Genomic DNA, 12525 nt, shown 5'->3' with positions numbered 1-12525 from the left:
ATATCCTGGTGTGGTGTCCCCTTTTAGTGGCAGCTAACATAACTATATGGACTTAGGCCCCCACCTCATAGTCCAATCTGAGATATAGTAAAATAAAGAGGGTTACACTAAATAACACCAAAAGTGAACAAGGATAATAAAAAGGTTAAGATATTACAAACATTTTTTTATTAAGAAGAGAAGAAAAAATCTGAATGTGAAATGAATCCATGTGATTTCTGAACTTGTTCCGTTAACAGTTTCTCAATATTCGGATTTTCGATGTTGATAACAGAAGCAGACGGCGCCCACGGGAGTGTCTTTCAAAGCAGACCTGTACTTATTTTTAACAAAGTTCATTGCCGAAAGCGTCTGCTCACAATACAATTATGGGGAATAACTTAAATGTAATTATTTAAATTGAATTGATTTTTTATGTTTTTAATTGTTACAGAAGGTATTACAATTATGTTTGGTTTCAATATGTATGTTGCTATTCCAGTTTCCTGTGTCATGTTTTTAAATTTGTGAACTTCATATTTCCTTAAATCGATTTTTTTTCTTTTTTTTTGCTCCTTCATCAGACGGCCGTTCCAAATGCCTCGAGGTTTCCCAACCCCTGACATAGAGGGACTGAAGCATCAAGGGACGATTTTAATTGGATCTAAAAAATAATGTTATTAACAATTAAAAATCTGACGGCTATAGGGATGTGAAAGTTTTTTTTTTTCTTGTTCTGTTAAACCACATCAGCTTTATATCTGCGATTTCATTAAATGTCCACAGCTGGCTGAATGTGATAAGATAAAATCTTACAGGCGGCTAAGCTGAATATACTGGTATTCTGCTATATTTCTTATTGCTTGTAGTTAGTAATATTTAATATCTTGAGTAAAACCTAATCAACACTGGACAGCTGGTCATAACACAGGATGTTGAGAAAAAAACTCAAAAGGCTCTTTAATATAAATTGAGAAATTTGATTGAGTGAAGACTCTAATTTCCAATATCCATCTGCAGAAGGCAATCTCTGGGGAAAAGTGGATCAATAGTTATTTGCAAAGGATTTGAAATAATAGAGAAACGTGGCCATATGAGAAAATAGACATCTATGACAAGGGACTGGAACTTCGCACAATAGCCTCTCTGAGCCTTGTACTGTACTTTCTGACATTTCACATTCTAGAGACTGTATGTGTGCCAGTGAAATCCAGATTCATTATAAGTTGATAGCCAACGTGTATACTGACTGCCAGGACCGGTGGAACAACTAGGCGACCTAGGTGGTCGCCTAGGGTGGCACATTTTGGGGGGTGGTGGAGCAGTGGCAGAAGAGGACAGTGGGTGCAGAGTGGCAGCAGCAGAGGTGGGTGGTGGGAGAGGAGGACGCAGGAGGCAGAGGAGAGCGGTGGGAGAAGAGTATGAAGGACCACCAGAGTAGAGCAGGGTGGCAGATGAGTTGGACTGTGGGAGCAAAGCAGAGAGGCAGAGGAGGAGCGTGCCGAAGCGGTCCGACCCAGAAGTCTTCACTGACCTCCGGTGTCTGCCGCTGCTACAGCACACTCCTTCCCGGCTCTCCTCTTCTGCCGCCCTGCTTCGCTCCCGCCATCCAACTCTACTGCTGCTCTGGGGGTCCTCCTTCTCCTGCCACCGCTCTGCTCCATTCCTGCGGTCCTCCTCCCTGAGGTCCTCTTCCACCGATGCCAGGTAGGGTGGGGAGGGGGTAAGAGGAGGAGAGGGGTGTGAGAGGGGTAGAGGGGGGGGGGGAAAGGGGATAAGGAGGGGGGTGAGAGAGATTGAGGAGGGGGGTTAGGAGGTCGGGATGAGAAGGGATGAGAAGGTGGGCAAGAGAAGATGAGAAGGGGGCGAGAGAGAGTGGATGAGGGGGGCAACAGAGAGGATGAAGAGGGGGGAACAGAGAGTGGATGCGGGGGGCAAGAGAAGAAGAGGGGGTGCAAGAGAGAGTGGGTGAGAGAATGGGGCTATAGTGTATTAAAAAATATATATCTGGACATTCAGTGGTGAAGGGGGAGGGTGGGGGTTGAAGGTTCGCCTATGGTGCAGAATACCCTCGCACCGGCCCTGGTGACTGTACACATGCAGAAGAGACATGTGCAGGTTTGTATGCACATAACAGAATCTATGATAATTTGCAGGTACGTTAAGAGGTATCCCAATCTAGGCCAAATCTGCAGGTACAGTATGGTACGTAATAAGATTTACTTGATCTACTATGCACCACATACATAAAATATACTCTATGCTACTCAATATGTGTACTGATTTCCTGGTACACTGCTAATGGATCCACTAATATAGTGAGTCAATGTAGATGTGCTAGGAGGGAGTTATAGAAGTTGGATTATTTATTTTTAGCACACGTTTAGCCCCCTCATGGGACGACTGATTAATTATTGTAAGGAGTTAACCCGGGAGGGATCACTCTGGTATTGCCCCTCCTCCTCATGTGATGTAGGCTGTTTGGTGACCAGTAATGTCATTATAGAGTTATAAAAGGGTATATTTGGCTCCACCTAATGTTCTAGAAGCATGTTCCTTTGAGTTTCAGTTATAGGGCCTCACTGTGAGTCATGTGTATATATGTTTAAGTGTATAGTTATGTGTATTATGGAAGTCCTGTCACCATTTATTATTTTCAGTTAAGGAACATGCACTATTTAATTAGCACCAATAGTAATGGCCCAAGATTGTTCTTGTGCAGAAAGAGAAGTAAGTATGTGCTCAGCAGGAGTTCTCAGAGTAATTGCTCCATTGGATCGGCCCCACAGGTGGCTGAATCGGCTTCAGCACAGGTGGCTCAAACAGTCCCTGCTTCAGCACAGGTGGCTCAATCAGTCCCTGCATCAGTACAGGTGGCTCAATCAGAGGCTCAGTCAAAGGCTTTGACTGAGCCTCTGATTGAGCCACCTGTGCTGAAGCTGGGATATCCTGAAAACCTGACCTGTTGGCGGGGCTTGAGGACTGAAGTTGAGCTCCCCTGACCTAAAACAGGACCAGCTAACATGGTATCCTCAAAGCGAACGGCCTTACAGGTTCGCGGTTGTCCGGGTTACAAATGTAGCCGGCGTTATTGCAACCGGCAGTGCACATCAGCGGGTGAAATACCCCACCCCCTTCTTCCACGCGGCTGTTTCAAATCAATGGCCGCTTCCGCGACTGACACATCCTGTCCCGCCTCAGCGCGCCACGGGCTGCGGTGACACTGACTACATGTGTAGCAATGTCCCTTTCAGTTTGGGCAAACTCCTGAATGCTGCGTTTATCAGTGCACTTTTCTTACCGTTTCCATTGTCCCCTTGTGTTACCTTTTGTCACGTACCCGTGGACGGGATGTTACCCTACAGGGGGCTTTGGTGAAACTCTGTGACATGTATATGCACCCATGAGTGTTTCCTTGCCTCGTTAACCTCTTCAGTGCCGGAGGAGCTGCAGCTCACCGATTTAACGGCTGCAGAGGGTCCCAACGCAGCGGCGATTTGCACATTACTTTGACCTCTAAGGGGGAAGGGTGCCCTTTAATGCTCACTCGAAGGGTAAGAAGAGAAAGCAGGATGTTAGACATTGTTTTTCTCCAGCACATTTATTTTCGAGAGAGAGGCTGCTGCTTTAAACTCACAAGGAACATGTCAACTTTCCTTTACTGTGAATTTAAATGTAATTAATTCATACCAAGAAGCAGCGGAAACGTCAACTGTTTTATTGACACTGTCAATTTCTCCAGTCCGCCGGCTAAGGGACGCCCAGCGCCCCCGGCTGCTGATAGCTAAGGGGCAGATGCACTACTTTATAAATATTTATATTACAGTGTAACATTGCATAAATTCACATATCTCATGGGTTATTTTAATTAGTGATTGAGGAAAATATAACAGGATTTATTTCGCTCAGCCCCCCCAGTTTTGCACCTAGTAAAGGTTAATATTAACACAATGTACCTGTACTGTAAGTGTGATGTAGCTCCCAACACAGCAGGGGATAAAGTATTCATACAGAGAAATGTATCAGTCATGTTCTCCTGCATGGGAACTGTGAAAATACTGTATTGATTTCTGACACTTTATATATAGCTATTTCATTGTAATGAATATTATACAGTACTACAGAAAGAAATATCACACGTTTTCTCATTTATTTATTGAACGGGCAGTTCCATTTTTTTTATAGCTAGTTTCTGATGGAAGGGCGCAAAAAAGAGAAAAGAAACACATTGTTAGTATAAATTTAAAAGTAATTAATATTTATAATATGCATAAAGTAAAACTTTCATAAAAAATTGGATCCCAATGAATCCAACATCTCTGGGGCAGGTCCCAAAGTGCCAGATTATCCGGTGGCAAGAATTAATTTTTTATAAGATTATTTTTGCCACCGGATAATCTGGCACTTTGGGACCTGCCATTGTCTTGCTACACTTGCTCTTTTCTACCCCTCCTTCAAGCTCCCCCAGAGATGGTTGGATTCATTGCGATCCAATTTTTTATGTAAGTTTTACTTTATGCATATTATAAATATGAATTACTTTTAAATTTATACTAACAGTGTTTTTCTTTTCTCTTTTTTTGCGCCCTGCTATATGTGTGTATATATTCGGTTGTTTGCCCCGCGGATCACGGGAGAGTGAGGAGCTGCAGAGAGACTTTTATTCACACTTTGGGACATCACAAGAATTTTGGGTCCGCACGCACTAAATGTACTTTTTTTGTAGTTACGGATGGAATATGCTTAGTTAAACAAATGCAATTGTCCTTAAAATGAAACCTTTTCACTTATGCTGTGCTGTCTGCAGTGTTTCATTCTGCCCAGTCTGCTCGCCATGACCCACCCAGAGTCCGTTGGGCACTAACCTTGACATCCTCAGATTGGGAATTCTAGGTAGGACAGAGAACCAGTCATTGGCGCGGACTATGGAGGGAAGTTACTTTGCTGGTCAAAGCGGGATTACTTTTGGCTGGTAAATGGGGAAAATATTATACACTGTACTTCCCACTCAGCATATGCTGGGAGTTACTTATCTAGTTTTAAATAAAATGAAAATGTGTAATGAAGTGAGCTAATAATACATTTGGGATGAAAAACCTACTTATTACTTTTAAAATAGACATAACTCACCTAAAATAAGTGATCAGAATGAATAATAACTTCCAATATATACATATCGATGAACAATATATATATATATAGATTTATATATATATTTTTTTTAAATGAAAAAAAACCCAGAAATAAATGTAATTCTAAATAAGTAAAATTAAAAAGTTCCATATGGGAGACGTTGTTACTTACAGAAAGTTCATTTGTCCCTATATTCGGTGCCTTGAAATAATAACCAGCCGGCACGTATTACCGCCACGATGTTGAGCAATAACAGATGGAATTTAACAATGTCACTTATTTCATTTCCATAAATAGTTTGTTAAACAATTCTGCCAATGTCGCAACCTACACTGACGTCCTCTGCTGGGTCACGCATGCTGATTATAGATGTTTATGTTTTCTCCTACAAAGGACATCGCAGGATTTTCCAGTTGCATTGTTTAACTGCTTAATAGCTCATATATCAAGGCTGCAGAGTCTCCTGCAGGGAACTCTATTCAATACACTGTGAAGATGTCTTCCCCATGTATGTATGTATGTATGTATGTATGTATGTATGTATGTATGTATAGTATGTATGTACAGTATGTATGCATGTATGTACTGTATGTATGCATGTATGTACAGTAGTGTGTGTATGTGTGTACTATGTATGTATGTATGTACAGTATGTATGTACAGTATGTATGCATGTATGTATGTATGTACAGTATGTATGTGTGTATGTACTGTATGTATGTATGTATGTATGTACTGTATGTATGTATGTACGTATGTATGTATGTACGTATGTATGTATGTATGCATGTGTGTATGTATGTATGTATGTATTTATGTATGTACGTATGTATGTACTGTATGTATGTATGTACGTATGTATGTATGTACGTATGTATAGTATGTATGTATGCATGTGTGTATGTATGTATGTACTGTATGTATGTACAGTATGACTGTATGTGTGTATGTATGTATCTATGTATGTATGTATGTATGTACAGTATGTATGTATGTACAGTATGTATGTACTGTATGTATGTATGCACAGTATGTATGTATGTATGTATGTATGTATGTACAGTATGTATGTATGTATGTGTGTATGTACAGTATGTGTGTATGTATGTATGTACAGTATGTATGTATGCATGTATGTATGTATGTGTGTATGTACAGTATGTGTGTATGTATGTATGTACTGTACTGTATGTATGTATGTATGTGTGTGTATGTATGTATGTATGTATGAACAGTATGTATGTATGTATGTGTGTATGTATGTATGTGTGTATGTACAGTATGTGTGTATGTATGTATGTACGTATGTATGTACAGTATGTATGTATGTGTGTATTTATGTACTGTATGTATGTACTGTATGTATGTACTGTATGTACTGTATGTATGTACTGTATGTATGTATGTACTGTATGTATGTATGTACTGTATGTATGTACTGTATGTATGTACTGTATGTATGCACAGTATGTATGTACAGTATGTATGTACTGTATGTATGTATGTACTGTATGTATGTATGTACTGTATGTATGTACTGTATGTATGTACTGTATGTATGTACAGTATGTATGTACAGTATGTATGTACTGTATGTATGTACTGTATGTATGTACGTATGTATGTATGTCTTTACTGGAGAAGAGATCGGTTACTGGAGCTAAACTCTTCACCAGCAGACAGAGATATATTTATAGCTGAATAGGAGCCATGGGCTGCTCTTATAGTAATGGCGAAAGGCACGCAGCGCCACAACATGTACATGTAGTCCGTTGCGGGTGGCCATAGTGGGCGGTACGGCGCTGCGTAGTGACAGGGAGACCAAAATCGCTGTAGGCAATGGGTTTTGTGATACACGGCATCACGGGGCTGGCGGCCAGCCAATCACAGCTCCATCTTGCCCTTTGGGACTTCCCCCTTGCTGACTTCACCGCCCCTTGCCGCTAGCGAAACCCCACTACTCGAGTGCACCTTTCGCTATAGCGACGGCGGCGTGTGATGTCAGCGGACGCGAGCACGTCACCGTTGCCATTACTATAAGCGCAGCCTACGGGAGTTATTCATTATAGTGAGATAGTGGCATAACTACAGGGTAAGGGGCCCCGGGCATTTCACTTACCTGCCGGCCCTCCTGCGACGTCATGATGTCGCTGCATCACGTGACGGGCCGTTGTCATGGCAATGTCACCACGATGAAGCGACGCCACGAAGTCGATGGATAGAGGGTTGCTCTCTGGCAAAGGCCTCCCTCTCTCTCCTGGCAATCCGTTTCATTGCTGTGGGGAAGAGCGTAAACACTGCAAGGCCTCTGTAACCACTTGGAGAGTTCATCACGAGTGGGGGGGGGGGGGTCCCGAGAGGGGGGGGGTCCCGACTCCCTTCACGTATGCCACGTGGTGAAGAGGTTAGGAAATGGAACAGGAAATGGTCTAAATAAAGCGGGGACCAACCTGCTTGTTCTGTCCAGAGGGAGACTTTATCTGGTGTGCCAGATTACGAGCGCTACGACTGTGAGTGCATACGCTTGTTTCGTGTACCTTAAGAGGTGTTACACTTAGGCTGCGTCCATAGACATTTCTCGCGCGCGGAGGCTGAGGGTTTCCCTGGCCATGGTACGCGCGCCGTCCGTGGGCGTGTCTATGGGCGTGCCAATGACGTCACGGAGCTGGTTCGCCCTCATTGGCGAACAGCTCACATGACCGCCCTATCGCGCGCCCCCTCCTGCCTCTGCGTGCACACGCCCGCACGTTGCATGTACGCAAAAACTGCATTAAGGCAGTCTGTTCGCTCAGCGTGCGGACGCGTCCGTGCTGTCTGCCACAGTATGGACGCAGCCTAAGGAACTGGTGTCTGTGTGCTCCTGCATTTGTTCATTTACCCTAATTAATGTTCTAGCTTTTGGCCTTTGTATGACGTAAGACATTTTTTCACGATTAATGCATTTCTTTGGCCAAACACACGACGCCGGCACAAATCTGGGGCTTAATTACATAACAACTGGAGAAGAACTGTGGCAAGAAACACAGGATTTATGTAGACTAACATATTTTAATAAAACAACTAAAGGGTTCTTCAGAAATGTAATAGTGTGCTCAGAGCTCTTGAAACACCACATGCTGCAGGTCTCTTATTTATGTTCAGTAATGGCACTAACGTTTCTTACATCTGATGCAGACGCAAGCAAACGTTCTGGGTTTTTTTTTTGCCTTGTGTCTAAAATGGGGTTATATATATATATTGTGACAGAAACCAGGGGATGGTAATAAATTCCGTATATAGGGCTCCCAGGATACTAGACAGTTTCTATCCTGTTTGGCCTGGGAGTGCAGCCTTATAATACATACACTCCATCCCACAGTTTGGCAAGCGCTGGAACTGAGGGATGAGAGATCCAGACCAGAGTTTGTCTGCTGCCTGATTTCTGTCACCTGTCATGCTAATTAGGAATCAGGTATGAAAGACTGATTTCCTGTTTGCTCTGGTCTCCCCACAAGAGCCAGGAGGCTGGAAGGCTGCTGAACTACAGAGGGGAGAAGCCTCTTCCCCAAACAGGTTCAATCTTTCTGTTCATTTGTGTAAGACTGCAAAAGTACCATGTTTTGATGTTGGAAGTGGAAAAGCCACTTCCAACCCTGAGTCAGGGATATCTAAGTTAAGTTATCGCTCAGGTGAGCAGCTTTTGTTTTGATCTGTTTTCTGTTGTATGCACTGTGGCAGTCTCAGTGCCTGGGACTGAATAAACCAGGCATAGCCTGTTTAAAGGAACAGTACGTGACGCCTCATCATTTAACCTACCCTAAAAGACCGTGTTCTAAACAGTCCCGGACAAACGACGGAGCCCCGGAGTAAGCCGTTTGTCACATATGGTGGAGAATGCAGGCAGAGCACTAGGGGGTCTGCGGGTTGAAGAACTTTGAAAAAAAAAAAAAAAAAGTTTTTTTCATCCTCTGCAAACAAGATGGAAGACGTGGTGGGTGCGCTGGTACGCAATGTCGCTGCCCAGAAAGACGCGAATGAAACCCAGCAACAGCTGTTAATAGCCCAGCAAGAAACTAATGCAAACCAGCAGCAGACGAATGCAGCCCATCAACAGCTGCTAATAGCCCAGCAAGAGATTAATGCCAACCAGCAACAGGCGAATGCCAACCAGCAACAGGCGAATGCAAACCAGCAACAGACGAATGAAGCCCTGCAAAACGCGAATGCAAACCAGCAAGAGACAAACCGCTTGCTGAGAGAGGAGCAACAGCGGTTCGCTCAGGGCTTACAGCAGGAACTCGAGATCCTGAGGGGGACTATCAGTAACCTTCCACTGGCAGCGGCAGCCCCAGTTCCGAAAATGACCAGGGCAAGCCACTACCTTCAGAAGATGGGACCCTCGGATGATGTGGAAGCCTATCTTCTCACGTTTGAACGCACGGCACAGAGAGAGGGATGGCCAGAAGCTGAGTGGGCTGGTCTAATCGCACCCTTCCTAAGCGGCGAACCCCAGAAGGCTTACTTTGATCTAGAGCCAGCCGAAGCTAACGTCTATGCAAAATTGAAGTTCGAGATCCTCGCCCGCCTCGGCGTAACCACGGCTGTTCGCGCCCAAAGGTTTCACGCATGGTCCTTCACGATGGATAAAGCCACCCGAAGCCAGATGTATGACCTCATCCACCTCGCCCGGAAGTGGCTACAACCCGAGATCAACTCAGCCAGCCACATCGTGGAACGGTTGGTCATGGACCAGTTCTTGAGGAAACTTCCCTCTGCCTTACGCCGTTGGGTCAGTCGGAGTGACCCCCACAATGCGGATGAGCTTGTGGCCCTCGTAGAAAGGTACAATGCAGCAGAAGAGCACCCGCAACCCACAGTCGTGGAGCAACCCCACTACCCGAGGTTCCAGGACTCTTCCAGAGACGGTAAAAGGGTACCGGGGTTAAGGGGCGCTGAAGAGCGGCGACCACCTTCACGCAGCACCAGCAACAGTGGTTCGCACACTAAGGGCAATAGCCAACATGGGGAGCCGGGAAAAGGCTCTAAGTGGGACACAGACTATGTACCTAAATGTGTAAATTGTCATGAGAGGGGCCACACAGCAAAAATCTGCCCACTAAATGATGAGCCCATGCAATGCAACAGCGTGGAACCTTATTCGCTGTTGTCCCAATGTATGGTCCCTAGCCCAGAGGACCCCTTGAATAACCATCTGTGGGCATTTGTAAAGGTTAATGGTAAGAGGGTTCGGGCACTTCTTGACTCTGGGAGCATGGTCACACTAGTGTCCGAATACCTCTTGCCCAGTAAGAAGAAACAGGGAAACAGTTCACAAAGAGTGGCAATTTGTTGTATACATGGGGATAATCATGAATATTCCACTGTTGATGTTTTTTTTGAAACAGAGTTTGGTTCTTTAGATTTCAAGGTGGGTATTGTACCCAAACTGGCACATGATGTGTTAATAGGGACCGACTTTCCCCATTTTCTAAAAATGTGGTCCCCCGCTCAGAATAGCGCCCAGAGTTCAATAGCGGACCATAACGAAGTATTAGAAGAAACAAATCCTTTCCCTTTTTCAGAAATGGAGGTTGACGAGGGCCCAAATAAGAAGGGGGAAAAGGAGGAGTGCTGTAAAATTCCCTTCCCCATCACTACTTTGGTAGGGAATACCCCAAATCAAGATGTTGAGCAGACACTTACCACCCCAGAACCGGATAAGACCCTCGCTGACCTAGAGGTCAGTCCTGGGAGTTTTAAGAAGGCCCAGTGGGAGGACCCCACATTAGCGGTAGCAAGGGGAAATATACGGGACCAGAATAGTACTCCTGGCCAACCAGATAGGTCACTTGCTTACCCCTACTTCGAGGTAGAGAACGACCTAGTATATCGGGTTGATAAAAGGAAATCAGTTACAACTAAACAATTGTTGGTACCACGGACATTCCGTAACGTAGTATTACACCTCGCACATAGTCATCCATTGGGGGGACACCTAGGGGTGGAAAAGACAAAAGAAAAGGTTCTCCGAAGCTTCTATTGGCCTGGGGTTCTGGCAGAAATTACGAATTATTGTTCCTCATGCCCAGAATGTCAGATCACCGCCCCGTTCAAGGCGTACCGCAGCCCATTGGTACCCCTTCCCATAATAGAGGTACCATTTGACCGGATTGCTATGGATCTAGTAGGACCCCTAATAAAGTCTGCTAGGGGACATCAGCATATATTGGTAATATTAGATTATGCCACCCGATATCCGGAGGCAGTTCCCCTACGTAGCACCTCAGCTAAAAACATAGCAAAAGAGTTAGTAGTTCTGTTTTCCCGGGTCGGGATTCCTAAAGAGATTCTATCTGACCAGGGAACACCATTTATGTCCCAAGTAACGAAAGAGCTATGTAAACTCCTAAAAATCAAGCATCTCAGAACCTCAGTCTATCATCCACAAACAGATGGTTTAGTGGAAAGGTTCAATAAAACCTTAAAGAGCATGTTACGGCGGGCGGTTGATAAAGATGGGAAAAACTGGGATTGTTTGTTACCGTACCTGTTATTTGCCATTAGGGAAGTTCCCCAATCATCCACAGGCTTCTCCCCGTTTGAACTATTGTATGGCCGACACCCAAGGGGCTTACTGGATATAGCCAAAGAGACTTGGGAACACGAGGTTACCCCTTACAGAAGTGTAATAGAGCATGTTGCCCAGATGCAGGACCGCATTGCTGCAGTCCTACCCATAGTGAGGGAACACATGGAGAAAGCTCAAGAAGCACAGAGGAATACATATAATAAGGGTGCTAGGGTCAGAATTTTTTCTCCAGGTGATAGGGTACTAGTTCTGGTTCCCACCGTGGAGAGTAAATTCCTTGCTAAATGGCATGGGCCATATGAGGTCTTGGAAAGAGTGGGAGAAGTAAATTATAAGGTAAGACAGCCAGGTAGGAGGAAACCTGAGCAAATTTACCATATAAACCTACTCAAGCCCTGGAAAGATAGAGAAGTCTTGTTAACCCTAGTACCCCCAGGTCCGTCAGAGAATCAAGAAACTGACCCAGAGGTTAGCATAGCTGAAACACTGTCTGTTCATCAGAAACGAGAGGTTCAGAATTTAGTGAAAAGAAACAAAGAAATCTTCTCTATACGGCCAGGTAGAACTAGCGTAATTGAACATGACTTAGTCTCTGAACCGGGGGTCCGAGTTAACCTTAAACCGTACCGAATCCCAGAGGCCAAAAGAAAGGCTATAAGTTTAGAGGTTAAAAAAATGCTAAAACTAGGTGTAATTGAGGAATCCCAAAGTGGGTGGAACAGCCCTATAGTCTTAGTCCCAAAGCCAGATGGTACAACAAGGTTTTGTAATGACTACCGGAAACTAAACGCGGTGTCAAAATTTGATACTTATCCTATGCCCAGGGTAGATGAACTTGTAGAGAG

This window comes from Ascaphus truei, chromosome 11 (genome assembly GCF_040206685.1).
Source record: "Ascaphus truei isolate aAscTru1 chromosome 11, aAscTru1.hap1, whole genome shotgun sequence".
In the NCBI taxonomy this organism is placed as follows: Eukaryota; Metazoa; Chordata; class Amphibia; order Anura; family Ascaphidae; genus Ascaphus; species Ascaphus truei.
The sequence above is the reverse complement of the archived record's forward strand: the minus strand, read 5'-3'. Positions refer to the sequence as shown.